At 38.6% G+C, this 22,048-nt stretch overlaps 1 pseudogene; it reads right to left on the bottom strand.

The window, feature by feature from the left end:
- Positions 1-718: 718 nt before the first annotated feature.
- On the bottom strand, positions 719-12,622 carry LOC119530503 (annotated as a pseudogene).
- Between the last annotated feature and the right edge of the window lie 9,426 nt (positions 12,623-22,048).

Here is a 22,048-nt window from a genome sequence, read left to right on the forward strand (position 1 = left end):
TAAAAAAAAGAGTTAAGAAAATCATTACATCTTAAAAAAGTTCGCATATGTTTGTATACCTTTCACTAAATCAGAATCTGCTGAGTATGCAGTGAAGTCTGATCCAAAATATTTGAGTTAAAAAACAAGTGCTTCTAATGGAATGTTGTTTAGAATTGAAAAGCATACCAATGAGTAGCTAAAGACCAAAGTGGCACCATTTTGCTTCTCCTTTTTTAATTTTTTAAAAGTACTTCTGATGACTGAACCAATCTCCTAAGCAAATACTGTCTTGTACAGTACATAGAAGAGCACAGTCCCCAAAATGTTCCCATGAAGTCATTTAAATGTTAAGTAACATCAATATTTATAAACATGTGAGATGTGGACTGTTATGAACATACACACAAGTTTTTCATGGAACTATGACTAGGCAAATAAGGTTTAGTTAGGTGAAATGGAATTAAATAGTTCTTATGTGGATAAAATGGAACTGCCCTGTTAAAAGGCCCCATTTAGGAGTCCCCAAATGAGGCAAGACCCCCAAAAGCCATGCATAGAGAATGCTGTGCACAGATTGCCTAAGGGGACTGTCTCCTAATTGATGCTATCTAAGAATAGGTCTATAGCTTATACTGCCTGCCACCTTGACTCAAGAGTTTCAGTGACATATTAGTGCTATCTTCCTGTTGGCAGTTTGCCAGGTAAGTCCAGTCTTGCCTTTGAGTGGATGTTTCCTTCACCTCAGCCAAGTGGATGGTACCCACTGAGGTTCAGTATTAAGTTTATTAATCAACCTAAGCAACTCCTGATAGGCTTTATCAAGATCTGAATTCACAATTGCCATGTCAAAGTAGTGGCTACTGTTCTGCTCCATCTCTCTAGTATTCACAGTGATTTCTCTGAACTCTTCAGGCTTTGGATGTTTTCCCTCTTTGGCCAATAATGCTCAAAGTCTTTTTTGGGAAGGGGGTGCAATGACGATAATATGTGGTTTCAACTCTGAATTCCATAGGGTCATCACTGACAATGTTCGAAGACTTAAAAGACTTTTTGCCAGAGTTGATCACTTGCCAGAATCTATGCTGGATCCATATAACTTTCTCTCAAATTCACCATGCTCAATGAACTTTCCAGATGCTACCTCTGCCTCAAATGCTTGCTGGGAAACAAAGCGGTAGTCTCCACCGGCTGCTTCATGGTCTCTCCTGCTCCAAGCTGTATGAGGAACTGCAGATGCAAAGCGGTCTTCCTCTTTGTTCATGAGCCTCTGACGCAACTCATCCTGGCCACGATTCTGCGGACCGATCAAGATGATAGGTCTTTTCCTATTTGCGTCATTTTTATTGGCATTACAAAAAACCCTTTTCCTCTTCTTTTTATTCTTCTCTGTACACCAAAGTTTTCCTGGTTTTTCTGGCTCCTTATCTTCTTCTATGGTTTGTTTCATGGCTTCCCTTTGCTACTAAAAGCTTTTCCCTGGAACCAGCTGGCTAGAGGCTGATTATCTTCATCCCCTTCTCTGTAGATTTGCCACCAATCTGGATCTTCTTGACTAATCAAATGAAGTATATCCCTGTTTTGAAAAGACAGTTCTAACTCTTGACATGGAACATATAGGTCATCTGAGGGGTCATAGTCAAAATGAGCTTTTACATGGATCTTCTCTGAGGAAAAGGCTGATGGTGTCTGGAACACCTCTGTCAGCTGGGAAGGCACTTAGCTGGCAATTGCTTGTCCTTTGCTCCCGGGTTCTGTTGTTTTCAGCTTCTGATTCTGGTGGCTTTCTCCTTAAGTGTCTGTGGGTTCTCACTTAGCTTCTTGGGGGCAAACCGTCTCTTGGCTTCCCTTGGCTGTCTCCGGGTTCTGGCTATTTCTATGAGTCCTTGCTGAGCATCTCTCGGGGTGTTTCTGACTGCATCTCCAAATGTCTGTGTCTGTGTTGGCGCTCTCCAAAATGTCTCTGGGTGTTTTCTCTCTAAGCCTGATGAAGACTTTTAAAGACAGTAGGAAATGTCTAGTTAGGCCAAACCAGTTCCTGCCTCCATGACATCAGGTCTTGTGTTTCCTGGGGTTAAGAACATATGAGTGACTTCCCTAAATGTGGTTGAGACCACTGGACTCAGGTGTTTGGTCTACATCACTGAACCCAGTTGTCAAGTTAAATACTGATGTTGTAGCAGATGTTCTGCACAATTGATTTGGGTGTTACTTCTGTTATAAACCTTGAAAAGATGTATGTTAATTATTTTTATAGTCATGGCTTCCTTTCTGTGAAAGGAGTTATCACCCATCTTTGTGCAGATAAAGTTAGTCCTTCGGGAAAGAAAGCATTAATTTGATAGATAAGCTGTGTTAAGGGCTCTTTATGGAACCAGAGGGTTCTGCTTGTGTCCTTGTCAAAAAGCAGAAACAGGCAGAAAAAATATATATACGCCATCTCTGCTTCATTGTTGTATATTTCACCACACGATTAATCTCCACTTCAGCCCTGGCTTTAAACAGCAGCCAGTGTATGATGGCCTGGCTAATTACACTAATCTAGGTAGAAGAGTTGATATAATATTTTCTCCCAGAATTAGCCAAAGCATGCTTAATGTTGCCCTTTCCTTAAATAAATGAATTAAATTAAGGAAGGAAGGAAACCGGTTAAAGAAGAAATAAACTCCAAGTCCATATAGTTGATTTTGTCAGTTAGCAAACTCATCTTTTGCTATTATTACTTTGATAATATAGAAGATATAGCACAACTGTTTTCTTCCTAAGCAAGATTGACTGAAAAGACAAAGATTTTTTTTTTTATTAAATTCAGTTTTATTGAAATACATTCACACACCATACAATCATCCATGGTATACATTCCACTGTCCACAATATGATAGCATAGTTATGCGTTCATCACCACAATCTATCTCTGAACATTTTCCTTACATCAGAAAGAACCAGAACAAGAATAAAAAATAAAAGTGAAAAAAGAACACCCAAATCATCCTCCATCCCACCCCATTTGTCCTTTAGTTTTTATCCCCATTTTTCTACTCATCCATACACTAGATAAAGGGGGTGTGATCCACAAGGTCTTCACAATCACACTGTCACCCCTTGTAGTCTACATTATTATATAATTGTCTTCAGGAGTCCAGACTGCTGGGTTGGAGTTTGGTAGCTTCAGGTATTTACTTCTAGCTATTCCAATACATTAAAACCTAAGAGGGTTTATCTATATAGTGCATAAGAATGTCCACCAGAGTGACCTCTCGACTCCATTTGAAATCTCTCAGCCACTGAAACTATTTCGTCTCATTTTGCATCCCCCTTTTGGTCAAGAAGATACTCTCAGTCCCACGATGCCAGGTCCACATTCATCCCCGGGAGTCATACTCTGCGTTGCCAGGGAGATTTACACCCCTGGGAGTCGGGTCCCACGTAGGGGGGAGGGCAGTGAGATCACCTGTCAAGATGGCTCAGTTAGAGAGAGAGAGAGCCACATCTGAGCAATAAAGAGGTACTCAGGGGGAGACTCTTAGGCACCATTACATGCAAGTTTAGACTCTCCTTTGTGGTAATGAGCTTCATAAGGGCAAGTCCCATGCTCAAGGGCTCAGAACATCAAACCGCCAGTCCCAATGTTTGTGACAACATCAACACCAGTCCAGGTGAGGATGTCCAACACATCTGCACCTTCTCCCAGATCCTTGGGGCTGGGGAGGGGGAGGCTGTAAATATATTTTTTATTATCTGCCCAAATTACTCTGGGATGTGTCACTATTTCACTCCAGCCTATACTAACCTACCGTATCTCACTTCCTATTCAAAGTTCCATGCAATTGTGGTGTTTGAACAAATCGACTGTAGAGTTGTACTGTTTAGAAAATTTAGATCCTGTACCAAATAGATATCTATTCCCTTGGTCTCATATGGAAGTTGAAGTTTTAAAACACAATCAGTTTCAATCTTTACCCTTTGGCCTGGCTTGCCCTGGGAAAAGATGAAGATATTTAAATATTTCGTATTAATGAAAATATACATAGTGAAATGTGTATTTATGTTATTATACTTGAATTTTTAACAAACTAAACATACTTGTGGAACTAGCATCCAGATCAAAATGCAAACATAACCAGCATCCTGGAAATCCTTTCATGCTCCTTTCTAGTCTTAAATTTGTCCAATATCCTGACTTCTAACAGCATAGATTATTTTTCCTTTTTTGTGTAATTTGTATAAATGGATATATACAGTATGTACTTTTGTGACTGACTTCTGCTGAATAGTTTGCTTGCAAGATTTACCCTTTTGTTGCATATAGTTGTATATTGTTCATTCTCTTTGCTGTATAAAATTCCATTGAATATATACCGCAAATTTTTTATATACTTTACTATTGATAGACATCTGGATAGTATCCAATCTGGTTTGTGGCTATCATATATAGCGCTGCTATGAAGATTCCAGTTAAGTTTTTTTTATAGTACATATTTTTGTTGGGTATATACCTAGAGAAGAATTAGTTGATACAAACGGCTTTCCAAAGTGGTTGCACCAATTCACACCACTCCCAGCAGTGTATAAAGATTTGAGTTGCCTCAATCTTTGCTAATACCTGAAATAATTTTGTCTTTATCATTTTAGTGACTCTCATGGGTAGTCAGTGGTATTAATTGTGGTTTAATTTGCGTTTCCCTTATGAACTAATGAACTTGAGAATATTTTGATAAGTTTATTGGCCATTTGGATATCCTCTTTTATGACCTGTCTGTTCAAGTCTTTTACCCATTTCTCTGTTGTCTGAATTTTTCTTACTGATTTGTAGGAGTTCTTTATATGTTCTAGACAAATCCTTTATACATCTATATCTATATATATCTATACATATCTATATATCTGTATCTATATCTATAGCTATATATATCTTTTTTGCTCTCTTAACATTGTCTTTTGATAAATAGAAGTTCTTAATTTTAATTAGACAAAGTGATGAGGCAAGAACAATACTAGATCAGACTCTAAAAGGAGACGGTGTGGTTCCATGAGTAAGAGGGGTCAAGATTCCGGCACTTTGGGGTTTCTGTACCAAACTCTTCAAAGCCACTTAGTAACTTTTTCTAACTTACTCTTTCCAATAAAAATGTTGGGAAAGTAATACTTGCCCCATAGTGTCATAGGAATAATGGGAATTAGCTTTCCAGTCTTACTGCTATCAGATAATTCTCATCTGAAGATTTAAACAACTTGAAGACATTAGCAAATATTGATAAAATAGTAAGGGCACATATAGTTTTCTCCAGTTTCATTATCATGTTGATACTAACTGTGGACTCCTTCAGGAAGCCTTCAGGCTTCTGGAAATAATGAAAAATTATTCTCCAGTTTACAACATCAAAGTGAGGATGGCAGTGATTAAACCCCAAATTTACCTGCACAAGTCTTCTTAGGCTCTGCATTATAAGATTCTATGGTCAGTGACATTTATTTGTAGAGAATAAGGAAAGGAGATAGTATTCTTTAAATGTCAAGAATTGTTTTAAATCCAGTGTAAGGTTAGTATTTGAAAAAAAAAAACAAAGTGATTACAGCTCTCTGTGAAATAATGTGAATGAAGTGGACACATTCTTTGGCAAATGAAATTTATTATGTGAAATCTTATAAATAAGGAATATTTTTAAACCCTTGGCTCTAATGTGATTTGGTGAAATGACTATTTTCCTCATAAGACGAAATAAATTCCTGTCATATTATTAAACATTTTACAACTTTAAAATGCTGTTTTACAGTAGACCATTTAGAGGCTAGGATTAAACTCTGGTCAGAGTTTAAGCAGAGGACACGGTTTCTGGTAGTTTTTTCCTTCAGTCTCAATGTCAAGGATCATTCAGCTATTTTACGCTTTGGCCAGGCCTCCAGGTTCATCTATGTGTGCTGCCTCCCCTATTTCCTGGAGAATTACTCTAGAGATGGTTTGCGTTCTTTCTATTTTTCCATCATAGGTAATTACCAAAAAACTTTTATATGCAAAGTCTTACTAGAAATAAATAAACTAAGGTTGCCACAGGCAATACCTACAAGAATCATATATGAGTAAAAATAAGAGCTTAAAATGTTACTCTTTCAGATGTTGAAGAATTTAACAATCTCAGAGTGTTTCTGTCCTCTGCTAAATCAGAAGCTCCTCAAAAGTAGAGCCAGTTTTATTCATCTTTGAGATTGTCACTGTTCCCAGCATATTGCTGCACATGCAGTATATGCACAATTAATTTATACTTGTGGACTAAGTGAATATCAACTGTAGATCTTGAAAATGCAGAGTGTGAATAGTTAACAGATGTTGTCCTCTTATGATTCTTAATTTTCCAAGTACTCCAAACATGGAAAATGATCACTTAGTAGTACACTTTTCTCTCCAGATATGTTCTTTTTAAAAAATAAAGTGTTAAAAAGAAAGGAAAACAAACTCAAAGTGCCAAAAACGTTTTGAAATACCAAATCTCTTCTCTAGGAATGTGTAAAGAGGTAATTTAAGGATTGCCTAATGTAATATGGGGGTTTAAATTTTCTATAAAGATTATCTTGTTTTATTTTGAAATGCAAATAGCTTTTAAAGCAAAAATTGTAAGCAACTGGAAAATTGTTTTTAAACACATATGATATACAATTTCACAAATGCTTGGGATCATGGAATTATATCCATGACTATGAGATTTCATAAGCACATCAGATCCTTGTTCGATAGCAATTCTGTATGGTTCAGTATACTTCTGAGGTGCCTTATTAAACACAAAGACATGGTCTATCTACTAGCATAATTAGCTATGTTGTATTTTAAATAAGTTTACACACAGATCTTTGAAAAAACACAAACGTTTTATTCCTCAGGTTATACATACACTATAGGTGCAAATATAGCTAACAGTGTTTAAGCTCAGCAGTGTTAAATCCCAAACCAACATTTTATACAAAACTGATTTTTTCATCTGCTGTATTTAGAACACTTGTGCTCAAACTACTGAATTAATAGAATTTTCAGTGCCTATTCTGCCTATTGCGATATTAATTCTGTTTACTTATCCTTAATATACAGTAGAATTAAAACTACAGAGGAAAGTCTCTTTTTCTTATTTGGCTGTTGAAAAAAAAAAAATAGAAACTCACATTCTGTGATATCTGTTTCTAATTTGTCTTCAGGGAAAGGAATGCCAAATAGCTGCCTTGTTTCCTCCTTCAGATATTCAGAACCTCACCAAACTGCAGTTAAACCAGGATGCACACCCCAGCATGTGATTTTTTTTCTCAGGATCATAGTCAATAAATTTGATTAGTTTGTAAAGCATTCCAAACCACCAGCCCACAAAGCAGGTTGGGCCAATACCTTCACTTACTCCCTCTTCCTTCTAGACCACCAGGGCTCTAGTTTGTATTTTTAAACCTGGGTTAAATTGTGGCATAACCACAAACCATTGTATGCTATTAACAGTGGGGTTCCAATGAATGACTGACAAACAAAATCTTAGCACACGAAGTCTACTTCTCTCAATGGTAAACACATGTTATTAATGAAACATTTCTAACGGGCCCAGGCAGTTTGAAGTTTGTCTTGATTGACAAGACAGTATTTTGCTATATGGGCTAAACAAACAAAATAAAACATTTAAAAATAGTTTATTAGAAAAATATGTGGTAAATCATGAAGGTATAATTTGCAAAGCTGGGTTCTTAACTAAACTTTCCCTCCTCAATCCTGGATAATAGAATGACATTTCTCCAGGGTTCAAAGACAGCATAGAGTTCCTCTATCTTTCTTAAGAGGATCTGGTTGGTATTAAATTCAACCTCTGGTCCAGCCTCAAAGAAAGTTAGCTTGATGCAAAAAGGACCTGACACAGGTATTACATGAGTCCCTGTGGGAGAACCCAGATGAATGTCTGTTTTATGTGCAGTTCTAAGGCTCAGAATCTAGGTCCTCAGAGAGAATTGCTGTTGTTAGATAGGATGTGAAATAAGGATCAGATGTGTTTCATCCTCAGTTTCCTCTAAGTTCATGATGTAGGGGAGCAGAGATTGATTCTTGTGTTTGATGTTTTCATATATCAGTAACACTGGCTACTTAGTATATAGGCATCCATGAAAAAAGACAGTGAGTCTTTTGTGCACTTTTCCCAAACTCCTGCTTAACATATAGGGATAGCAAACCCCAAACCAAATAAAACAACGCTAGTATTGCATTTTAGATGTTTTTGAAACATTCCAATGTTTTGGACCACCAAACTCGAACCCACGATGGTTGCGTTTAGTTTTGATCAAATTGGGCAATGCTGCCTCAAGCTGGTTTGCATTTGTTCTCTTCAAATTTACCCTGACCCTGTAGAGTAACCAGAGAATTACAGAAGAACAATATACCATTAATCTGTTCTGCAGAGTTCTGAAAAATGGATATAGCAGTGAAGAAGAGAGGGCTGGACTTCACCTCTAATTTTAGAGAATGATACCACTATCATCAACCAGTGTGTAATGTCAAATGTTTTTAGGAGCGGATTATCACTATGCCTAACAACATCAAAGTACCAAGTCAAAAGGTAAAACCTTTAGGCAAACCACATAACCATGCTGCAAATGATTCTTTTCCCTGAATTAACCAGGTTACTTCCCCCCACTGAATGGACAAGTTACTGTCAAAGGTACAGTCTAAAGCTGGGTTGGTGTACCCGAAAACAATTTGAGGGCAATGTTGAAGGGAAAAAGTCTAAGATCAACTCTACACTAATGGAGAAGTATATCAATGAATAAATCTAATAAGCCCCCCTCATACATTGTCCCACAGTTTGTTTTACTTCTGGTCTCTATTCCAAATATACCTTATTCCCAACCAAGAGCATTCTCTCCATATTCTTGCCCAATTTGCTAGCCTGTGTTCTGTGTGGTCTTTCTACTTGCCCTGACATGGTCCTTAGTGTTTAATTTCCTTTGGAGGATGGCATAACCAGGAGCATGGGGGTCCTGGCACCATCATTTGGTGCCCAGGGTTGTCTTCTTGCTTTATGGTAACCCTCCAGGGCTCTGAGCTGCAATGCAGTCTCCCATGATACATCTGGCCTTCAGCCTTTTCCTTGTCAAAACATTCCTTCTTGCTATTCAGTTCTTTAAAGCCCCTGCTAGTGGAGTTGATAATCTAAAAATACCATATCAGGTTAAGGCGATAATTAATTCCGTCCCTCGTGTGTTTCAAAGTAGAATGCTTGAAGTGATCGTGCCTTAAAATACATTAACGAATTGTAATCGGCAAACAGTGAAGATGAAATTAGGGAGCGAAGGAGGGCTTTTGGGTTGTTCCCTCATGTTCCAGCCCAAGACTGAGTAGCTGCCCCAGTTATCCATTACAAGCTTCCTGGGAGCCATTGACTCTCCTGGGCCTGATCAGAAGATACACCTCACAGTCTGTTTAATCACATTCCCACTCCTCAGGTAAAACAAAACAAAAAAGGGACTATTCTTTGGACTTTGGTTAAAGAGATTCATTTATTTGATTTGATGTATTTATTTGATTTGCTGAGAAAGTAGAGAAAAATGAAGGCTATTGCTAACATATATGTTATGATAGAGAATTAAAGAATTCTAGAATTTTATAGCTGGTAGAGAATTAAGGGAACTAAAGACAAAAAAATTTATATAATTAATTACAGAATGAAGATGAGAACCCAAGCCTTTTTGGCTCTTCATTTGATGTGCTCATATGGTATCATATATTGCAGGGAAAATATATTGTATAATTATATTGTATAAATTTTCTAACTCTATTACTTGTAACATAGTTCATGTGAACTTAAGTGACTGGTAACTTGATTGACTGTAATCAGTATATTAATGTTATATACATCAACATGAAGACTTCAAGAATAAAAGATTTTATTTTAAATATCATACTTTCAATTTGTTCTTTGCAATTTGATATTCTTACAGATTTCTGGATAAGAAATAGCTATTATGCCATCATCTCAGTATTGGGAAACCAGACACAGCAAAACATCAACATCCACTTCTTGCCCTGGTTTTTGAATGGGTCAGTGCTCTATTTTAAAATGAGTACTTTAAAGATATAGAAGAAGATGAGCCTGGATAAGACAAATATTCCTTCGAAGCTACATAATTCTCAGGCTCATAAGTTCTCAGACCTTATCCTATATGAGGTGTTACAGCATCATTGAATATTTCATTCACTTATCCCATATGTATTTATTAAGCATTTCTTATAAGCCAGGCATTGTGCCAGACACTGGAGGACATAAAAAGTGGAATAAAACATTTCTGCCTGCAGCAGAGACCATTAGTCCTTACCAACATTTGTGTCCTCCTCTTTTTCCAGGGAATACAGCTATACTGTATTTTATAGGCTCCTTTATCATATTCTGGCCAGTAGAATGAAAACTGAAGTGTTATGTGCCTCTTTCAGAACTGCCCAATAAACATAGCCCATGTATGATCCTCTCTCTCATTCCCATCTGCCACGTAATTAAGAGGGTTCTAAGAAGAGAGAGGAAAGTACCTGGGGTTTCTGAGTGGCTATATAGAAGAGAGATCTTTCCCATCACCAACAATCTGCACTGGACTGTGACTTAAGTAATACATTTCATTGTGTTATGCCACTAAGATACAGGGCTTGCTTTTAGTGAACTGTTACCAGTTTTGCTATGTAACAAACCGCTGCAAACTTAGTGGCTTAAGACAAAAACCTTTCTGTATATTGGCAGTTTGACAGGGCTCAGCTGGGATGGCTCATCTGTTCTGCTCAAAGTTCTGTCTAGATTTACTCATAGATTTATGGTCTGTTGGCTTGCCCCAGATGGGCTGTCTCACAGGTACATTGGTTGGTGCTGGCTCTTGGCTAAGCTATGCATCTCTAGCTGGCTAACCTGAACTTATTCAAGAGGTAGGGCAATCTCCAATTCACAAGCATTCATACAGACTCTTCTTGCATCATATTTATCAGCATTTCATTTCTGAAAGAATATCATATGGTAGAGTGTGGATACAGAGAGGCACGATTTATTGGGAGCCAGTATTTTAACAATCCATCACAGCAACCTGAGTAATACATTGTCATTAAGGAGCTCAGAATTCTAGGAGGGAGGGATATGTAAATAAATGATTACAACAGTCTCTGAGGAGTGCTAGGACTGAGCTATGAACAAACTGCTATGGAAACACTGAAAAGGGAATAGCAAACTCAGCATGGTCTGGGCATGGCAGTAAGATAAGTAGGAGTTTGTGAGGAACTCCAAGGACACACATAGAAGAGGAAAGATGTTCTATGAAGGGGAAATAGCACTTGAGAAGGCATGGAAAAAAGAAAGAGTATGACCAGTGAGAGAGTGGAGAGGAGACTAGTGGTACTGGGTTTTACAGTAGTGAGTATTATGAGATGGGGTGCACATACAGGTAGACGTAGGTAGGGCCAGATGGTGACAAAAATTTATGCTAAGGAATTCAGAATTTGCTTACTTGATAATAGTGGATCATTGAAGATTTTTTGTCAGGGAACTGATACCACTGGTGATCAGACTGCTGGTGACACTGGAAGATAGACCTGAATTTTACTTTTGGTGGAGCAATAAGATGATACTTGCTGGCACAAGGAATGAGAATGAATCTCAGTGCACATACTTGGGTATGCAAGAAAGGCTGCTTTTGTATCTTACTATAAGTAAACGTACTTTCTGCCTTAATGGAGTGGCAGAAAATTAATCAGTCATTTCAGGACTACCCTTTACTTCAGAACTGCGTATAAGTTTTGTAGGACTTACCTAATACAAAAGTACCCAGGATCTCCTTTGGTACACATACACAGGCTCGGAAAGTCCTAGCAGTTCTCTTTCTTACTTTCATGCCTTTTGAGGGTATGTGGGACTCACCGTATAGAACCTGTGCCCCAGAGAACAGGGCAACTCTGTGGGTCCATCTTTGGCCCAGTGTGCTGGACACATTACCTCCCTGAGATCCTATCTTGGAGACAGAAACAGTCTCTTTTGCTCCCAGATTCCTCAAATGGATCTGAGAGATCTATCATCCATGAGGACTTGATCAAGAAAGAGAAGCAAATTCCTTGGTTCCAATTGCTGTTTCTATGTAAAAAATTACCCTAAAAGTTAGGTGATTTGGTGAGTTAACAATTAGGACAGGACACAGCAGGTGTGCTGTCTCTGCTCCAAGACTGGTGCCTCAGCTGGGAAGGATCAAAGGCTCGAGGTGACCCGATGGTTGTGAGCTGGAATCACCAGAAGACTCATTCACTCACATGCCTGGCACTTGTGCTAAGATGACTTGAAGACTCGGACTGCTGACAAGTTCCTACTATGGCACTCAATGCAGCTTGGCTTTCTCAGAGCATGGTGGCCTCAGAATCATCAGACTTCTTACATGGCAGTTCTTGGCACCAAGAGCTAGTATTCTAGAAAATAAGGTGGCAGCTGCATTTTCTTTAATGACTCAGCCTTGGAAGCTACACAAAGGCACTTCTGCCGTACTCTATTGGTTGAGGAAGTCAAAAGCCTGTCTGGATTCAAGTGGAGGGGACAATGGGAAGAATTGCAAAGGATTTTGGAACCATATTTTCATACCACCATACTTTCTCTCATAGCTCACCTCTGATGGCCATTTGCCATTTTCAACCTGAGGATTTTGTTTGTTGTTAGTCTGAGCCCAGGGTGGGGTGGGAATAAGGGATGAGGAATATTTTCTCTGACTCATGATGTCTTCTCCAAAATATTTTATCCATGCCATGAGTCCTTTTCATTTATTAAGGGCCTGTGTGTTTTGAAAGTTAAAAGCCAGAAAGAGCCTGAAAGAACACTCTGCTTTTTTTTGTCACATTTCTTCTTTGAGGTGAAATGCTCTACAGGATAGTCTAACCACCTGAAGGCACAGAGAGCTAAAGGGATGAAGGAAATATGAAAAAACAAAAACAGTTAATGTTATTAAATGATTTTTTACTTAATATATTTAACATTTAAGTATTATTTCATCAAATCTGCAGCCAAACAAGACACAGAAAAAAAAAATTGTTCTTCTCTGATAATTTTTGCTGAATAATCTCACCATTCCTGTTTGAAATGGCATTTTTCAATGGTTATAATTTTTACATTTTTCAAAATTCTTTTAATTTAATGGACACAATATCCTGGGAATATTCCAGTAATTTCAAAGTATAGGAGAAACTACCCCTCAAAGTTACATCACAACCTATACTGCAATCCCTTCCCACATATCCCTTACCACATATGATCAAATAGTTAAGGGTTTCATCTGTGTTAATATGCAGGTAAAGAATATAAATCTATTAGAGCACAGTAACTCATTCAGGGATGAGTATCCTTTGACTCTCCCATCAAAGCTCATTGAAGCAGATTAGGAATAATCTACAGAGGTCTCTTGTTATGGCCTTTCAGGTCAGTAACAAAAGCCTCTCCACAGAAAAATTAGGTTAGTATTAACCACCATAGATGTTGTCAGTAGTTATAGAGGTTCTTAATTCTCAATTCTTGAGCTATCCATTAGCCTATAATGTTCTTTCTTTGTTCATACTTCTTTTGTGTTTTGTGTCCATATCTATTACTGAATCAGTCACAGCCATTGACAAGTTCAATATATATGAATCAGGCCCACTCTTGGAACCCGAGGGAGAAGGGGGTCAAGGAGTTTGATTCCTGTGAGACGCTTGGCTGCATGACGTAAGAGTGAATACCTGGAGATAATTAGGGTTCTCCTACAGGGAAAGAAGTAAGTGGGAAATAGAAGCAAACAATCATATCCAATACTGAGAAAAAGTGGAGAACTTGAAGTCTGTAGCCAAAGAAACAACAACAGTGGCAAATGTCCATAAGCTTAATATTAATTAAAGAGATAGTGTGGTAAGTTGGCTCACATACCCCAGCAAAAAACATGTTCTTAATCTTTGTACATTACTGTTGGTGTGAACCTGTTGTAAATAGGACTTTTTAAGGATTTTTTTTTAGCTAAGGTGTGACCAACTGAGTCAGTATGGGTCTTAATCCTGGAGGCTTTATAGAGAAGCCACAGGAAGAAAACCAAGGAGAGAATCCAGAAGCCAGAAGTAAGTAGGAACTCAGAAGAGAAAGGAGAGGACATCACCATGTGTATCAGTTTGAATGTATTATGTCCCCCAAAATGTCATTTTCTTTGATGCAGTCTTGTGTGGGCAGACATATTAGTATTGATTAGATTGTAATTCTTTGATTGAGTGTTTCCATGGAGATGTGACCTACCCAACTGTAGGTGATAACTCTGTTTGGATAATTTCCATGGAGGTGTGGACCTAGCCATTCAGTGTGGGCCTTGATTAGTTTACTAGAGTACTACACAAGCTCAGACAGAAGGAGCAAGCTTGCTACAGCCAAGAGGGACACTTTGAAGAACGCACAGGAGCTGAGAGAGGAGCTGCAGCTTACAGAGACATTTTGGAGACGGCCTTTGAAAGTAGACTTTTGCTCTAGAGAAGCTAAGAGAGGACAAACACCCCAAGGGCAGCTAAGAGTGACATTCTGAAGAGGAGCTGTGGCTTAGAGAGGAACTTCCTGGGAGAAAGTCATTTTGAAACCAGAACTGTGGAGCAGATGCCAGCCACGTGTCTTCCCAGCTAACAGAGGTTTTCCGGACGCCATTGGCCATCCTCCAGTGAAGGTACCTGATTGTTGATGTGTTACCTTGGACACTTTATGGCCTTAAGACTGTAACTGTGTAACCAAATAACCCCCGTTTATAAAAGCCAATCCATTTCTGGTGTTTTGCATGGTGGCAGCATTAGCAAACAGGAACACCATGTAATGGGAAAGCCAAGAAACCCAAGGATTGCTGGCCAGCCAGAATGCTCCCAACCACGGGAGGAGGCAAGCCTTCTAGCCAATACCTTGATTTGGACTTCTGGCCTCTGAAACCATGAGCCAATAAATTCCTGTTGTTAAACCAGGCCATTGTGTGGTATCTGTCATAGCAACTGGGAAACAAAGACAATTAGGCATTGGTTCAAAGACTGAAATACTACACATGTTGAGCATGCTCCTGATTGGGTTCTACACAACACTAAGATAAGGGGCAAGTCAGCAAGTGTAGACACCAAAGTGACTAAGGAGAGGTCTGATGTCCTTGTGCAGATTACCAGGAGGGGAGCAAACTTCCACAACAGATTGTCAGTGTAGGCAAAGCTAGACTCCTGGAAAATGATGCCTGATAGATTCTATATCAGACTAAAAGAGAAAAATGTACTTGGTTTTAAAGATATTAAAGATAAATTCACACTCCTAATTGGTGGAAATATATCAATTATGACACACTTAACCCCCTCTTAGACAATTTGGACTTACAAGGAGACTTACAACAAACAGACAAATGGTCTTTGAGAATCTGATGTGAGCTTTTGTATATTTGGGCCACTGTTCTCTGCTTCAGAGCTGAATGGATCATTGAAATCCCAGGGCCTCCTGGTCTGTGTGAAGCAGAAGTGTTGATAGGCTAGTATTTTGGAGCCATTTTTCTTTGGAGCTGAACCAGGAGTTTGAATAAAATCCAGCCTGAGTCAGCTTCTAAACAAGGATGAAATTCAAGTTTACAAAGCTTACTTGCAAGCCTGAAGCAGCTTATTTATATATTTTTAAAAGTTGCCTTAAAAAGAAACATTGGTCTATAACCTTGTAAAATGCTGAGTTGAAGACCTAGCAAAAGCAAACTTAAACTGTTAAAAAATTTTAACTCCAGCCATGGCTGGCCACAATGCCATGGTGACAGGACAGTCAACATAGTGCCATGCTGCAAGACACAACCCCTGATAACCCCCCTGCCTGGGCATGAAGGAACATTTTGACCTTGGACAAGTCACTTCACTTCTGTAGGTCAGAGAGAAACTAACTTATTTGACAGGAGGCCTGGACACTAAACCATGTTGATTGCTATTTTCCCCTGACTTTAGGGTTGAGGAATCTGAGTACAGTTAAGCCACTTGTTCCAGTAAAATACTGAATCAGTTGGATAGAAATGGCCTGTGTGCCCCCTGACTTCTAGGCTAGGACTCTTTCTTTCCCCTCTAGTGCTTTCCAGAATGTAGTGGTAAATCTGGGCTGGGTCTTAAGAAAGGGATCTCACTGTTGAGGCCACCCATGGATAAGAACCTTTGACTCCGGAGCTCCCACCAGGTATTCATAGTATTCATGGAGGCTTAGCCCACAAACTCTACCTGCCACAGCTCTCTAAAGTGCAGTCTACAGGCAAGCACAGGCCTAAGAATACCCCCTTGCAATGAACAAAGATTTTCTCAAATCCTAAACATGCTCAGAGTAGTGGGTTAAATGCATTAGTCTAAATGATCTTACTGATTTTGCATCATAAATGAAAACCTCAAAGTAATGGGATTGTTACTTTGCAAAGACAGCTATAATTTTCTAAAAGGAAGTTGAGAGATAAGAGAGGAGATTGCAACATGGTTGCAACATAAATTTAATACTTTGGCCATTGGAATGCCTCAATGTGGTATAAGACAGCATGGCAAGTTTTGTGTGTGTGTGTGTGTGTGTGTGTGTGTGTGTGTGTGTGTGTGTGTGAGAGAGGGAAAACCATCTTATTTATTCAGTGTAATAATATCATAATATCTACTTCTTTTCATAAGACTTGAAAAAGATAAAAATATGAAAACTGGACAGTTAATACTACAGATAATTCAAATACCAGGCTGAATATCCCTCTTAACCTCTTTCACAAGGGTAGAAGAATAAAGTGTAAAAATTGAAGATTGGCATAAACTCAAAAAGAAAACTTTTTTCTCCTGAAAAAGAAGACATCCAGCTCATAGACACAGTGACTTTTCTGAGTGAATGGTATTTCTGGTCTTCTTTTACACCCAGATAGATGATTCACTTCCCCAAGTCACAATGGAGTTGCATTTACCAGAAGACAAATTTTTAATGTGCTCAAGTTAGTGAAGATAAAAGAAAGAGGAAAGTGGCTCACAGGGCTCTGATTCCCTGGGGCAATTTCCTCCCGAGCAGTTTATAAAGATGGTTTTCTTTACTAGGGCCTTGAAAAGTCCATCTCCTGTCCTAAAAGGCCTTCAGTTTATATTAAGGAGCTCCTACTACATATGAAAAGCTTACATTTCATTTGTTTCATGTAGAATACCCGTTCTACACAATTGCACAGTTGGGAGAGATATGTCGTGACCTCAAACGGTCACCATCCAGGATGACAATGATCCTCTCATTCATTCATTGAGGGAGATCACAGCAGTCAACATATTAGGTTCTTGCAGAGATAAGGAGATAATAATCATGATCCCACTGGCCCCAGTGCTGGAAGGGGTCCACAGCCCCAGGAGCCAGAGAAGACAGATGCAGAGTATCAGATCCTGTCTGCCCCTGGCCTCTGTTTCCCTCCTTTCCACACATTTGGGGCCACTCAGCCCTTCTGACAGGCTGAGGATTCCCTCCTCAGAAGTTCTTTTTTCCTCCAATGGTTGAGAACTGTGCCTCAATTCACACTGACCTGGCCCTGGCCTGGCCCCAGAGCTCAACAAGCTGTTAGCTGTGTTTGTTACCTATGATGCTGGCACCTTCTGCCAGGCTCCTGCCCGTCTCTATCACCCAATAGCTGGGAGTAGGAATGGAGGAGACAGAGGGCCTGTGTTCTGCTCTTTGTGTTTGTTAGCTGAATGACTTCAGGCAGATTTGTTCCTGCAAGTTTCAGTTTCTCACCTATAAAATGGGTACAGTGGTTTGAAGCTGGACATACCCCAGGAAAATATGTTCTTAAGCTTATTCCACTCCTGTAGTGTAAACCCATTGTAAGTAGGAACTTCTGATAAGGCTATTTCAGTTAAGGTGTGACCCACCTCAATCAGGGTGGGTCTTAATCCTATTACTGGAGTCCTTTACAAGCAGAATGTAATTCAGACACAGAGAGAAAGCTAGGGGAAGCAAAAAGCGGAAATTCAATGGAACCTGGAAGAGAAGGAAGAGATCAAGAGAGGCCGCCATGTCCATTGCTGTGTGACAGAGTAATCCAGGACAAAGGATCATGGGCAGCCAGCCCCAGAACACTGGTCTTCAGGAAGAAAGCATAGCCTTGAAAGATGACACTTGATTTGGACTTTTCCTAGCCTCAAAACCATGAGCTAATAAATTCCCATTATTTAAGCTGACCCGTTGCATGGTATTTACTTGAGCAGCCAAAGAAACTAAAACAATGGGATCATAATAAAGCCTATTTCAGAGGGTTGGTATGAGGCTTCAGTGAGACACTGCATGTAAAGTGCTTAACATGGAGACCAATATACAAAAACTGCTTAATAAATTTGAGTAATTAATACTTATAACAATAAAATGTATACAGGTGTTTAGCAATTCTCTTGCTCTCTTCTTCATTTATGTGTAAGAGTCTTTCTTCCAAACTGGATTATAGACTTTTTAAAAGTCAGGGGATTTGTTTGAAAGGGGTTTTAGATATCCTTCAGGACTGAGAAAATTGCAGGGTACTTAGTGGGGTTTAATAGAGCTTTTGATTGATCTGAAACTAGTACAAGGTATGAAAAACTATTCCATTACGGCACCTCAGATTGAAATTTTGTACCTGCATGCTGAGAAAATGCAGCATAAATCAATCTTCAGAAATCAGGAATTGCAAGTCCACTGGATTCAGACTACTGTCACCTAATATCATAGTCCCAGGGCACACCAACCACAAGGAACAGAATTAAGCCATCAAGTAGCCCTCACTTACTAAACAATCTATGTAGACCCCACATTGAAATTGCATATCAGTAGTCTGATAAAGCACTTAGAATTGCTCAGTTTATGCACAAAGTATTCTTCATATGATTTAAGTAAAACATTCTCTCTTATCATCTTTGACTCCTAATTATTAGACTATACAGCAATTGTAAAAACGCAACAGGCATAGCTTTTCTCTATCAGATACTCACCAGAAAACAACTATGAGGAGATTTCTTACAAATGTAAAGCGGATAGGGAAAGCATTCTATATAGTGAAGCAGCACACATAAACTACCACAAGCAAATCTCAATTGTTTTGGTATTTACATATGTAGAAAGTTTTTTTGTTTAAACATAACATGATTAATAAACACAGATTTATGAAATATTTTCATCAATGAACTATGGCAGACTTGAAATACAAGAATATTTCTGGCTGTTGAAATTGAAAAGGTAGGAAAAAGTCCCAGGAACAGATTCTCAACAATGATCACAATTTTTACTGGTTTGGAGAACTACACTGACATTTTTTCCTCAATTTATTTAGGCAACAAAAAGTATGCCTTCTTCTAGTCTTTAACTAACTTAATTTTTATGGCCTACATAGGTTGCCTTAAAATGTAGCCAATGAAAAGAAAAATAGAACTATCAAGCATATTCTAAATTTGTTATTAATAATTTTGGGGTGTCAAATATGTTGTTAGCCTTAAAAATGATAACCATTAGTTTGTGTTCCTTGGAGTTGGAATTTTGCTCATGAAGCTTAAGGAAAAAGACTGTAATTCTATAGGAAGAAACATTTTGCACACTTATTTTGTGTTTCATTGCATGGATAAAGCAACAAAGAATATCTTAAATTGCAACAGTTTTCATTGTTAATAATGAAGAGGTGAACAGTGAATTTTTTCCCATGGTTTTATTTTGAGTGATTTTTTTTTTCTTTTTTTTTTTTTGCTATATGTTAGCATATTCCCCCAAACTTTTTTAAATTGAAATTTCTGGAATCAGGTAAAAGGCTTAACTTCTCAAGAAAAACTTTTAAGAAAAAAAGTTTTGATGAAAAATAGATCTCATGCTGTTTCTGAATGTCAGAACTGTTTACTTTGAAATAAGGGTTTTAAAAACATGCTTCCTTCAACATGATGTGTTTTGTGATATTAAAATGTATTGGATCATGTTCAGGGAATGCTTAGTGACATGAAGGAAGCAAAGCATGGGGCACCCACTTTACTGATTATCCGACTGCTAGAGGATGAAGTATGTCCTCCCCAGGAGTTTCCAAGATTATCATGAAAGTGTGCATTTTCTGTGTTTCTGTGTGTGTACTTATGTGCAGCCAATATTGTACTTATCTTTTAGAATCGTCATGCCATCTTATTTCCATCCTTCTAACACAACCCACTATAGCAAGATGGAGCTCTAGGTGACTGGCATCAGGCTGGCATCTTCAATTGTCATTGGGTGATTCTGGAGAGGAATGTCACTCAACAAGGCAACACTCCTGGCATCTTGCCACACCCCTTACTCACTTTTCCTCCTCACCCATTCCTTTCCCTAATGGTTTATGGAATCTATTAGTATACATTTCTTAAGTGGGAAGACAAATCTACTAAAAGGTGGTGCACACTGGGGACTTCCTTTCTTTTCTTCCCTCTCTATCTGAACAGTCCAATGCAGCAATACTAGATCTTGTGGCTGTATATTTTCACAAAGCTTAGATTAAGGGTGGTCAGGGCATTAAGTGGTTAAAAAACAACTGAAAGAAACCTAGGCTGCATATCTAAGCCATGTCTTCTGAGCTCACTCTTGCAAAACGTTGGAATTTTCATCTCCAACCAACTGACTCCTGTGTCAAATATTCAGAACTTAGGAAGGGAAAAGGGGCACTCTTGAATTCTAACAATCATGTGAATGGCTGTAATCAAGTTACCCCATTGATTTAGTTAGCTTAGAAATTTTCTACAATATTTGAAATAAATCTTGGGTTGACCTGGTCTCAGTTTTCAGTCTTCACTGAGATAACGGAAGTATTTCCTTTTGCTGTCCTATGCCTCTTCAGCAGCTGTGACTTTTTATAGCTACAGTTCATGACACCTTATAATAATTTAGTCAGAATTAAGTCCTTTAAAACATTTATTTTCTAAAATACAAAACTTCCCAGTTAACTTCTAGAATTTAACATCTCTCCCCCCCCATATTTACATATATAGTCAACATTTGCTAGAATTAAATTTCTACACATGATGAGGATTATTTGTACTCAGAAAAGCTGATTTCGAACAAGCATGATATAAGTAATGGTTTGTGAGGTAAATGATCTGGAGTTGTAACATGTGGATCCACAGTGCCTGAGCTCAGACACATTGTTTAGATTTCTGGATATATTAATCTTAAGTGGACCTTGAGGGGAAAAAAACCACCTGCCTTGTCTACCAAGTAAGATCAGATGATGTGAGAATTTGATGGAAAGTAAAGGGTTCTACAACTTTCTCTGACTGATTCTTCTTCTCAGTACCACTCAACAAAGTTGACCCCTCATTTTCCCTTAGCTTTTGTGGCATGCATTTTCTGGTTTTCTTCTACAACTTTAATTCTGTGATGGTTAAGTTCATGTGTCAGCTTAGCCAGGTGATGGTACCCGGTTGTCTGGTCAAGCAAGCACTGGCCTATCCGTTGCCACGAGAATATTTTGTGGACTTAAGTCATCAGCATGTCAATTCCATCTGTGGCTGATTACATCTGCAGTCGGCTAAGGGGAGTGTCTTCTGCAATGAGAGACATTTAATCTAATCAGTTGCAGGCTTTTAAGGGGGGAGGTGATAGCTTCAGCAGTGAGAAGAGAGTACCCTGGTCTCTGCTTTGGCCAGCCAGCTTCTCCTGGGGAATTCATCAAAGACCTCCACCAGAGATCAGTTTGCAAACTGCCCTACGGAATTTGGATTCGTGCACCCCACACTTGCATGAGACACTTTTTTTTTTTTTTATCATCATTTTATTGAGATATATTCACATACCACGCAGTCATACAAAACAAATCGTACTTTTGATTGTTTACAGTACCATTACATAGTTGTACATTCATCACCTAAATCAATCCCTGACACCTTCATTAGCACACACACAAAAATAACAAGAATAATAGTTAGAGTGAAAAAGAGCAATTGAAGTAAAAAAGAACACTGGGTACCTTTGTCTGTTTGTTTCCTTCCCCTATTTTTCTACTCATCCATCCATAAACTAGACAAAGTGGAGTGTGGTCCTTATGGCTTTCCAAATCCCCTTGTCACCCCTCATAAGCTACATTTTTATAC

Source organism: Choloepus didactylus, chromosome 3, assembly GCF_015220235.1.
Source record: "Choloepus didactylus isolate mChoDid1 chromosome 3, mChoDid1.pri, whole genome shotgun sequence".
NCBI classification, from domain to species: Eukaryota; Metazoa; Chordata; class Mammalia; order Pilosa; family Megalonychidae; genus Choloepus; species Choloepus didactylus.